The sequence below is a fragment of the Scyliorhinus torazame genome, chromosome 15 (assembly GCF_047496885.1).
Source record: "Scyliorhinus torazame isolate Kashiwa2021f chromosome 15, sScyTor2.1, whole genome shotgun sequence".
Classification (NCBI taxonomy): Eukaryota; Metazoa; Chordata; class Chondrichthyes; order Carcharhiniformes; family Scyliorhinidae; genus Scyliorhinus; species Scyliorhinus torazame.
Genome location: NC_092721.1, coordinates 32,693,621 through 32,705,849, shown reverse-complemented (window position 1 = coordinate 32,705,849; position 12,229 = coordinate 32,693,621).

The following is a 12,229-nucleotide window of genomic DNA, read 5'->3' as shown; positions in this document are numbered from 1 at the left end:
GCTCAACCATTCCCTGCAGCAAAGAGTACCAAGGTTCAACAATGTTCCATGTAGAGATCATTCCTCCTGCCCTAGCTTCTTCACTCTCCTGGTGACAGGATTGGATTGATGGCACCTGATTGCCAATTCCCTCACCACAGGGTATTGTCACTCTCTATCTACTCTATCAGAACCCGAATGACGCTTGGTGAATGGTCTTGACTAAATGTTTGTAGAGGAATTAATTTGTACCAATTCTTGCAGAGGAAATCAGCAAGGCCAAGAATCAATGCTTGCAAGCCGATGTGCCAGTTTTTGTCAGAATTTAAGCCCATGTTGAACATCGCAGTGACAGCAGTTGCATTAATTAGTTAGCACTGACCTTACTGGGACTAGTCGAGTCTTGATCTCTTTCCCTATGTATCCCATCAATAATAATTTCTTCAGGAAGTATTGTGTCATTAACATGGTAAAATAATATATACTGAAGTGCTTTGCAGAGGAGAAACAGATGTTGAACAATCGTGGAAGAGTTCGGATGGGTAGCAGAATTCACGGTGAATGAGATAGATTTTGAAGAGGCTTTTCAAGGAGGAGTGAGACCCAGCAAGATCAAAGGCTACAGTGAGGTAGTGACAACCAGTATGACGACAGCTGAACAGAAAAACTAGATTTAATGGATTTGACATGGGAATTTCTGAGGGCTGAGCATGAATGAGCATGACCGGGAGCTAAGAGATTAGATGTGGGGTGAAAGTGGGTAGGATCAAGGATGGAATTATGAGAAACGTAGTAATGACAGGATTTTTAAGGGGTAAGAGAACAGTTTTGAGGAACAATTCTAATGACAAAAAGACACACTCATGTAAATGGCACATCCAACTTTTTCCACCGTGTTGAGGGAAAAATGATACAGCTATTTGACAGTAGTGTACTTCACCCTCAGTCTCATGAGAGACCAGACAAAGACTCTTGGAGTTCAAAACTAGTCTATATTTACAGGCTATAGCGAGAGCTATCGGCATTCTAATTCGGACACCAAAAAGCCTAGATTCAAGCATGGTACAGACAGTTATACTTTGTGATTCGATTACAAGAAATTAGAATGTGCGAATCATTTGTTACTATTATCGCTGTCCAATCATGACTATCGATTAAGGTGTGGTAGTATGTATTGGGGGTCATGTGGGACTGGAAGCCCTAATGTCATTGGCTGACAGATCCCGGGTCCTGGTTGGCCGTTGACCTCAAGCTCCGCCCTGAAGGCGAAGTATAAGAAGCCGGTGTCTTCCCCCACAGGCCAGTTTACTATCGAGCTGCTGGGGAACAGACACGCTTAATAAATTGTAGCGCACAAAGACTCCGTGAGACGAATAGAGTGAAGTCGATGAGGCTTTATTAAGCGTGTCTGTTCCCCAGCAGCTCGATAGTAAACTGGCCTGCGGGAGAAGACACCGGCTTCTTATACTTCGCCTTCAGGGCGGAGCTTGAGGTCAACGGCCAACCAGGACCCGGGATCTGTCAGCCAATGACATTAGGGCTTCCAGTCCCACATGACCCCCAATAAGGTTACATCATGCATAGTATATGAGAATTCTTACCGAATCACATTTGATGACCGCATACTTAATTAAACTGTCCAATCATTACAAAGGGGTGTATGCTGTCTTGCAATTAGTGATACCGGTGGTCCGATATCTGGGTGTAGCCATTAAATCATCTCCCTTTTGCTAATAGCAGACTTACTGGGGCCATAAAAATGGTACCTTGTTACACATTGTAGAATAGACCGGGAATTGTAACATGCGCAGTTTCTCTGCCTGAAAACTGGCTTATGAGAGACACACTGGACGGGATTTTCCAGTCCGCCAGCTGCATTTTCCGGTGAAGCGCACCCCTACCTGCAGCGGGATTCGATGTTTCCCCAGCCAGCCACTGGGGTTTCCCGTTTTGGCCACCCTGCGCTGTCGGGAAACCCCCCGGGCGTGGGTGCGCCGGTGGCGGACTGGAGGGTTCCGCTGGATGTGTTTTTGTGATATTTGTTACTCACAGCAATCTCATAGTTTTAAATTGCAGAATTCAACTTGTCCAGTAAAATGGTGGAACTGTAGGTTTTCCAAATGGTTGCAGTGTACTCTCTCCTATCTAACGATGCCCAAAGTGTCCTTTCCACACGGGTTTCCTCAACTTTTCTGCGACAGATCCTGTCAAAACTCATCACAAAATCTCAGAAGAGTTAATGTAACATGCTTCTATGCTCCCATTAACTAATCTTGGCAGTGTGGATTGTGAAAAGATGAAACCAACATGCAGACTAATGGAGTGAAACTCATTGTGGTTCACGATTGTCATGCGAGTTCCCATAAGGCTGGATTAAATGTTGCCTATGCTTTGGGAAAATGCAGTGAAGCACAAGACACGACAAGTTGCATGAATGTGCATTGGAACAAGAGGACTTGATTGTCTGAAGCGAAAGCAGAAAATGCTGGAAATACGTAGTCGATCAATCAGAGAGGACAGGCAAGTTAGTGTTTTGGTTGCAGATTCTTCATCAGAAGTGGAAACTACTACAATGAAACAGTATTTTAAAAGGAACAGAAAGAAACAAGCAAGGTTGTGTGTTTCATAAAAGGAATTGTTCGGATGAGCTGTCTTTATGCTTCTGCATTTTCCGTGAAAAGTAAAATGGTTAGAAAGCTCATAAATCATTCTGATCTGATTTCTAATTAAATATCCTGCATATGGATTCAGATATTACAACGAGAATCTTATATGAAGGAAGAACTGACACCATGGGCGCGATTCTCCGACCCCTCACCGGGTCGGAGAATCGCCGGGGGCCCCCGCCGTGTCCCGAATTCACCGCCACCGGAGATTCGGCGGAGGCAGGAATCGCGCCGCACCGATCCACGGAAATCCCCTGGTGATTCTCTGGTCCGTGATGGGCCAAAGCCCCACCGCTGTCAACCCACGCCAGCCGGCGTGGATTGAACCACGTTACGAATGGTGGGACAAGGCGGCGCGGGCGGGCTCCGGTGTCTTGGGGGGGACGTGGGGCAATCTGGCCCTGGGGGGTGCCCCCACGGTGGCCTGGCCCGCGATCGGGGCCCACCGATCCGCGGGCGGGCCTGTGCCATAGGGGCACTCTTTTCCTTCCGCCTTCGCCATGGTCTCCACTATGGCGGAGGCGGAAGAGACCCCCTCCACTGCGCATGCGCGGGGATGCCGTGAGCGGCCGCTGACGCTCCCTTGCATGCGCCGCACGGCAATGTCATTTCCGTGCCAGCTGGCGGGGCACCAAAGGCCTTTCCCGCCAGCTGGCGGGGCGGAAATCAGGCCGGCGTGGGCCTAGTCCCTCAAGGTGAGGGCTCGGCCCCTCAAGATGTGGAGAATTCCGCACCTTTGGGGCGGCGCGATGCCGGACTGATTCGCGCCATTTTTGGTGCCGGTCGGCGGACATCACGCCGATTGCGGAGAATCCCACCCCATAATGCAGGTTTGTGAATGGGTACTCCCAGCAGAGAGTGCTGCACATATTGAGAAATCATAGAATCATAGCATCCCTACAGTGCAGAAGGAGGCCATTCAGCCCATCAAGTCTGCACTGACCATCTGAAAGAGAGCCTGACCTAGGCCCATTCCCCTGACCTTTCCCTGTAACCCCACCTAGCCGTTGAAGCTAAGGGGCAATTTAGCATGGCAAATCCACCCAACGTACACATCTTTGGACTGTGGAAGGAAATCCACTCAGACAGGGGAAGAACATGCAAACTCCACACAGGCAGGCACCCGAGGACAGAATTGAACCTGGGTCCCTGCCGCTATGAGGCAGCAGTGCTAGCCACTGTGCCACTGCATCACCACAAACAATGGTGATCATTTTCATTTGACTTGCAATTCCAAATATGTGTTCCCAGTGGGAAAGGTTCTGCGTCATAAGTGCACAGCTGCAAAATTTAGCTTTATAGGTTGACAAAAACAGTTCTCATTCTGAAGATGACCCTATTCTACTTCTTGGACGCTTAGTTTTCTCAGGATAATATAGAGAACTTTCAATGCCTTCCTGAAAATCCACTACATTATCAAGTTTGATCAACTTCTATTCATAGACAGACCTCTGCCAGAACATGTAGAATTTTCTCTTGTTCGTGTTATGTTTGCCTTTTTCATCATTAGTTTCTTAATGGGCCTTCCTGACTGCTTTTCATGCGGTAAAACATTGACGTCTACAGCCTGTTACAATCCCAAAGGGTTGCTTATTTAGCAATGAGTTCTCAGAGTAACACTTCTGCAACATCTGTACTGATGGGAACAAATGGCTTCACAATTATATCAAGATTTAATTGTCTGTGCATAGAGCGGGCATTGTGTGTCATTTATCCGTGCTCCCTCAATAAAACAGAAGCTGTAGACTTTGTCATTTTAACTGGATATCCACCCTTGCTGCTTCTGCTCTCCATGCATTAGTCTCCGAATGTGTCTAATCCAATCTTGACCTTTCATGTTCTCATTGAAGTGCTACAGTAGCAGCTATTTATATCTGAAAGTTCTTTAATCTTTATCAGCACACGGCACGGTAGAATAATTCTGTGAATATAAGAGGACAATTTTGTGGTATTTTAGTAGATATTACACATCTGCAAGATCTCTTCAAGATAAGCAGTTTGGTCGGCACAAAATGTTTATTATTAGTGTTGTCGGGTGGATGTACCTTTAAGAAATGGGTGTTTATCAATTAGCTGCAGTGATGTCAGTGTGTGGATGGAGCTGGGCTATCTGTCTTTCACTTTTGTTTTTGAGCTGGCAACAGCAGTGTGCTTTTGGTTTCAATTTCAAACCAAATTGCATTCACAGCAAGAAGATGTTATGATCTCTCTCTGCAATCTAAAGATCACTTGATGATTTCAAAGTAATACCTGTTTCTGTAGACAATTTAAACCTGCTGTCTTTATTTAAAAAGGGTTTAACTTGTGGATGTTGTTTGGAAAGTTATCAAGGATTATCTATAGAGTACTGTATCTTTTGGGGGGTGGTCAGGATTTGCAGTTGATAAAATGTTTACTGTGTGTTTATAAAATGTTAACTGGATTCTTAGAATAAACATTGTTTTGTTTTAAACATATTTTAGCTCTCTGTTGCATCACACCTGTAAAGTGGGCCCTTCTGCTCCCCATAACCAAAATCTATTTAAAGTTGTGGGTCAGGTGAACTCCATGATATACTTTGGTGTTCTCTAAACCCTGGCCCCTAATAGTGTTATCGGTAAGAAGTTAAGGTGAAGAATTACAGCGAAGGGCGCCACCGTAGTGGAAAATCATTTTTTAAAAAGACAGGCAAGCTAAATAGTGATCCCAAGCTAGGGTTGAAAAAGTCACAAAATGTTATCAGAGGAAGCTCTGACTCCAGCTTGTGCACTGTTCAATCACTGAGTTGTGCAGTTATTAATCATTTGCATAATTGCTGTTTGAATGTCACATTATATTTTAAAATGACTAAAAGAGAACCTTGTGGAGAATTTCTTCACCTATAATGCTCTAGTTACTTTTATTCAATATTATACTTAATGCTGCACAGCTAAAAATTCCACCAAGTTCATTGGTGATTTAATTCGCTCTTCCTTTATGCTGCTCTTCAGGCTAATTGCTTTTACTTAAGGAAGGTTTTCCATTTCAATTAGATGGATAAATTTAAATTGATGTTTTGGATATGCTTCTTTTCAAATTCCTTATTCTCATGGAGTCATCATAGACTCCCTACGATGCAGAAAAGGCCATTTGGTCCATCAGGTCTGCACCGAACCCCTGAACGAGCACCCTACGTCGGCACACATCTTCGCCCTATCTCTACCTAACCTTTCGACATTAAGAGTCAATTTAGCATGGCCCATCCGTCTAACCTGCACATCGTTGGACTGTGGGAGGAAACCGAAGCACCCAGAGGAAGCCAACACGGGCATGGGCAGAATGTACCAACCCCACACCCAAGGCTAGAATCGAACCTGGGTCCCTGGCGCTGTGGGGCAATGGTGCAAACCACTGTGGCTACCTTGCCACCCCAGTGTATTATGTTCCATTCCTTGCCTTTCTCAACGAAGCTCCTTTAATTTCTGTACAGCACCCGACAAGGAATTTTCACGGTGCTTTTTAAAAAAATAGAAGCATTTAAATTCTTTCAATGATCAAGATAATTAGTTGGTTGTTTCCCTAAATCGTAAAGGAAGTTGTGAATTTGACCAGCCTTTTGAGAAGTACTGACATCATCTCACACATTGGGTGGGATTTTTCCGGTTCCATCAATCACGGCTGTAATGGCGGGCAGGATCGGAATATTTGGTGGGAGCTGTTTTACACCGACGTAAAAAGAGGTCGCAGTTGTCCGCTGCTGGCTTTAATGGCGGCGTACATCTCACGCCGTGCCACGTTGAGAACGACATTTGAATACTTTATATATCAAGAATGCTCATTATGTAGGCAGAATTACACCCCCACTCCAGATCAAAAGGCCACGCCGATGTCGAAGGAGTCATTCACAAACGGAAATAAGTGATGTTCACTTGGCGAACTGCACTTCACTCATGACTTTCATTTAAACTTGTCTATGTTTCATCATATTGTGCTCAGTTTGGGTGTTGTGTGGGCCACTTGGTCTCTGACCTCATTACATGATGTCAACAGCAGTCAACATAGAGGGAACTCAAGGGAGGTTCAGAGCCAATGCTCTACATACCAGGCCAGCAGTAAAGCAGAGGGGGATGGCGGACAGGTGCTGCTGGGAAAGGCTTGCCTGAAGAGGAAGAGTGGGGTCGTGACACAGGACAGAGGCAGGGGAACGGGCTGAAGGACAAAGGCGTATTTGTTGGGAGGGAGACTGGGAAATGGTGCCTCGGGGCCAGAATGGAAAGGCAGTGCAGTGCAGAAGTGTCACAAATTAAACGATGACCATGGAAAGACTGTCTTTGAGCTGGTACAGGGATAGGGCGGGCCAATCAATTCTGTGTCAGTATGCCCAGCCTGCGGTGCATAGGGCATGGTCACCACCTTGACCTGGGGGGGTTTCTGGCAGAGTAGCTGCTTAATATGGCACAGCTGCAATCAGGGGAGTAATCTGCAGCCTGCAGATCAGGAACAGATAATGTAGAGGTGGCCACACAAAGGTCTAAGGGAGGTGGGGTTGGAGGCAGGCTCCTGAGGGGGAGTGGTCAGGCCTAAATGGGACATTGGACACCAACTTCAAGAGATTCATTGGGTAAGGCAGGGATATCCACTGTTATGACAATGGGATCAAGAATTAGTGGGGCAGGACTGATTGGAGGGAGGGCGAGCTGAACATTATGCATCCTCCAGGATGATAGGAAGAACTTGCAGTCAAAGGTCGGGGCTGGGGGTGGATTCAGGTGGTGGTGGGGGGAGGGGGGGGGTGGTCGAAGCTGCTCTGGTAGTTGATTTTCCAAACTGAAGCTTTGTCGCAGTTCAACAGGAATGTGCAAAAAAAGCCCTGCTGAGGAGGGCTCACTGTGCTTGTGGGAGAGGTCAACCACTGCACTTGTGAAGCAACTGAAGGGCTAGCTAACTGACATCTGCATTCTGTAATGAAGAAGAAGGCACAGCTAAGGCATGTTGAGAGAGCATTTCAATGACAACGGGGAGAATCAGCAGTTTAACTTTTCTCATGCATTTGTGCCAGGCTAATCACGAATCATCCCATGAATGCATTACTTTGCAATAACCCAGTTGTCCCATTTGTGGAAAATCTCCAACTGTGTACATTGCTCAATCAATTATGCGTCTAATAGCTGATATAGTTTCATGTGAGGGGAAGAAAGAGATGATGAGACGCAGCTGAAAGAGTACAAAATGGTAGATTGGTGAAAGTATGCTTGTTCATTTGAAATTAACTGGACAATGAAGAGTAGTGCTGAAGAATTATAAACTGTTTGCGTTATACAGTGCAAGTTAATTATGATATATTTATGCTGCTAAATTGAAATATGAGTGTTCTTTATTAAACCGGCAATAAAAGATTAATCAGATTGCATGAAAAACACGGTTCATTTGTTGCTAAGATTTGAAAGTGTTCATGTCTGTATAAGTATTAATTTATTTTCAATTACGCAGGTTTGTCCTGTCCACAAAATCCAAGACAAATCCAATCTGACCAATTGCCATCTGTCAGTCTAATCTTGACCTCCAGCAAAGTGATGGAAGGTGTCATTGACAGTGCGAAAGGAGCACAGACACAGCAATGACCTGCTCACCAATGCACAGTTTGGGTTTCGCGTGGGCCACTCGGTCTCTGACCTCATTACAGCTTTTCTCCACGCATGAACTGGAAAGCTGGATTCAAGAGGTGAATTTGAGTGACTTCACTTGACACCAAAGCACCTTTTGATCGAGCGTGGCATCAAGGAGCATAAGCAAATTTGATATCAATGCGCATCAGGGGAAAAACTCTCCCCTGGTTGGAGTCATACCTAACACAAAGGAAGATGGTTGTGCTTATTTGAGGTCAACCATCTCAGCCATAGGAGATTTTTACAGGAGTTTCCCAGGGTAGTGTCCCAGACCCAACCATCTTCAGCTGCTTCATCAATGGCCATCCCTTCATTATAATAAGGTCAGAGGTGGGATACTTTGCTAATGATTGCACAATGTTGAGCACCATTCAGGTTTCCTCAGGGGCTGAAGCAGTCTGCGGCTCCATGCAGCAAGAGCTGGACAATATTCAGGCTTGTGCTGATGAATGGTAACTAAACTTTCCGGCACACAAGTGCCAGGCAATGACCATTATCGATCAGGGAGAATCTAACCATCTCTCTTTGACATTACGCTCATTGACTCCCGCACTCAAATTCCTGGGAGGGGATTAATATAAATACTCTGGCTACATAAACAGGTAGAAGCCAAGAAATCTGCAGTGAGTAATTCACCTTCTGACTCTCCAATGCTTATTCATCTCAGACGGACAAGTCAGGAGTGTGATGGAATATCCTCCACTTGGCTGAATAAGTGCCGCTCCTAGACGTTCAACACCATCCAGCAGAAACAGCTGCTTGAAAAGCACACCATCCTGCCACCTTAAACAATGACACCCTGCATCACACATACACATGGAACATTTTGCACCATATACAAATCGCACCTCAGCAACTTGCCAAACTTCCTTCTGCAACACCTTCTAAATTTGTGACCTGTACAGGCCAGAAGGACAAGGACAGCTGACTCATGGGAACACCATGGCACCCAAGTACCCCTCCAAGTCACATAACATCCTGACTGGAAACTAAATGCACCATTTGTTGCGTATTGCTGCTTCGGATAACACAGGCTACTACTTGATGCAGTCTTAACTAAAGGATGCTCCAGACTCTGAAATGAGTTCAACGTGTTTATTGAACTATTAACACAGTTCTCAAATGAGTTTGACTCTCTGCTAATCTAACTGCAGTAACTCAGTCTAACTGTACCAGCTTGCTCTAAGCCACTTGCTGGGGTGTGATGCTGCTGATCCTGTCTAACTCTCTAGATGTCTGTCTATGGAAAGAGGCAGGGTGTGAGTGCCTCATCCCTTTTATAGTGCTTATGTCATGCCCCTTTGTGGTGATGCCACCTTTGAGTGTCCTGACTGACCATTGGTTGTGTCCTATTCTGAGTTTTCATTTGTTGCATGTTTGCATATCATGACATCTCCCCCCCTTTTTAATTTTTTTTTAGATGTATATACATATGAATGTGTCTGTCTAATGTGACTGACTGAGGAATACAGAACAAACAAAACAAATGCTCATAAGTCCAGTCTCTGAGGCTTGCGCCTGATCCTCGATGACCACCGGAGAGGTGGTGGAGGGGATGACGGTGTCTTGACAGGCGAGTGGGAGGCACGACTGGTGGCCCCGTGGTTCGAGGTGTCTGGAGCTGGCAATTCAACATGCGGAAATGGACGGGAAAGTGGTTGTGGGCAAGCAACCTTTCGCTGTGCACTTCGATTCCTTCGCACAATGGAGCCATCAGCCATACGTATGACATAGGATCTGGGCGCAGCCTGTCGGACAACGACAGTCGGAGCAGACCACCCACCATCCGGTATTTTGATTCTGACCGTGTCTGCCAGGGATAGCACACCCAGATCGGTGGCATGTGCGCCATAGCCCTGCTTCTGGCTGTCGCGAAGCTGCTGCATCTTCTCCAGTACGGGGAGGTGATCAAGGTTGGGCAGGTGTATGGCTGGAAGCATTGTCCGCAGGTCCCTGTTTATCAGCAGTTGAGCTGGCGACATGCCAGTAGACAAGGGAGTCGCCCGGTACGCAAATAGTGCAAGGTGTATGTCGGAAGTTGAGTCCGAGGCCTTGTGGATGAGCTGCTTAATGGTGTGTACCCCTTTTACGACTTTGCCATTGGACTGCGGATAGTGCGGACTGGAGGTGACAGGCCTGAAATTGTAGCTCTTGGCAAACGTGGACCATTCTCGACTGTGGAAGCACGGGCCATTGTCGCTCATGATGGTGTTCGGGATGCTATGCCATGAGAATGTCTCTTTACACGCTTTGATGACGGTCTGTGAGGTGAGGTCTGGCGGCTTCAGCACCTCAGGATAGTTAGAAAAGTAATCGATGATTAAGATATAGTCGCGACCATTCGCGTGAAATAGGTCAATGCAAACCTTGGACCATGGAGAGGTCTCTAGGTCATGTGGTTGGAGCGTCTCCTTGCTCTGCGCTGGTTGGAACCTCTGACAGGTTTCGTAGTTCAGGACCATGTCCGTGATGTCCTGGTTGATGCCGGGCCAGTAGACATATTGCCGGGCCCTGCATCTGCACTTTTCTACGTCATGTCTTACAAACCTAATAGAATTCTTTGAGGAAGTGACAAAGTTAATTGATGAGGGAAGGGCTGTAGATGTCATATACATGGACTTCAGTTAGGCGTTTGATAAAGTTTCCCATGGCAGGTTGATGGAAAAAGTGAATAACTTACTGATAAGTCTATTTTCTTCCAAATGTGATCCTATCCCTCAGTATCTTCTCCAACAGTTTGTCTACCACTGACGTCAAGCGCACAGGTCGATAATTCCCTGGATTATCCCCGCTACCCTTCTTAAACAAAGGGACAACATTAGCAATTCTCCAGTCCTTCAGGTCTTCATGTGTGCTCAAGGATGCTGCAAAGATATTTGTTAAGGCCCAAGCTATTTTGTCCCTCACTTCTCTCAGTAACCTAGGATATATTCCATCCGGACCTGGGGACTTGTCCACCTTAATGCCTTTTAGAATACCCAAAACGTCCCCCTTTCTTATGCCAACTTGACCTAGAGTATTTAAACATCCATCCTGAGCCTCAACATCCGTCATGTCCCTCTCCTTGGTGAATACCGATGCAAAGTACTCATGAAAGAATCTCACCCATTTCCTCTGGGTCCACGCATAAATTGCCTCTTTTGCCTTTGAGTGCGCCAATCCTTTCTCTAGTTACCCTCTTGCTCCTCATATATGAATAAGAGGCTTTGGGATTTTCCTTAACCCTGTTAGCCAAAGATATTTCATGACCCCTTTTAGCCCTCTTTATTGCACGTTTGAGATTTGTCCTACTTTTCTGATATTCCTCCAAAGCTTCATCAGTTTTAAGTCGCCTAGATCTTATGTATGCTTCCTTTTTCATCTAAGCTGGTCTCACAATTCCACCTGTCATCCATGGTTCCCTAATCTTGCCATTCCTATCCCTCATTTGCACAGGGACATGTCTGTCCTGCACTCTAATCAACCTTTCCTTAAAAGACTCCCACATTTCAAATGTGGATTTACCCTTAAACAGCTTCTCCCAATCTACATTCCCTAGCTCCTGTCGAATTTTGTTATACTTGGCCCTTCCCCAATTTAGCATTCTTCCTTTAGGACCACTCTTGTCTTTGTTCATGAGTATTCTAAAACTTACGAAATTGTGATCGCTATTCCCAAAGTAATCACCGACTGAAACTTCAACCACCTGGCCGGGATCATTCCCCAATACCAGGTCCAATATGGCCCCTTCCCGAGTTGGACTATTTACATACTGCTCTAAAAAACTCTCCTGGATGCTCCTTACAAATTCTGCTCCATCTATGCCTCCACCACTACATGAGTCTCATTCAATGTTGGGGAAGTTAAAATCTCCCATCATGACCAACCTATTGCTCCTCCATTTTCCTATAATCTGTCTACATATTTGTACCTCTACTTCACGCTCGCTTTTGGTAGGCCTATAGTAAAGTCCCAACAATG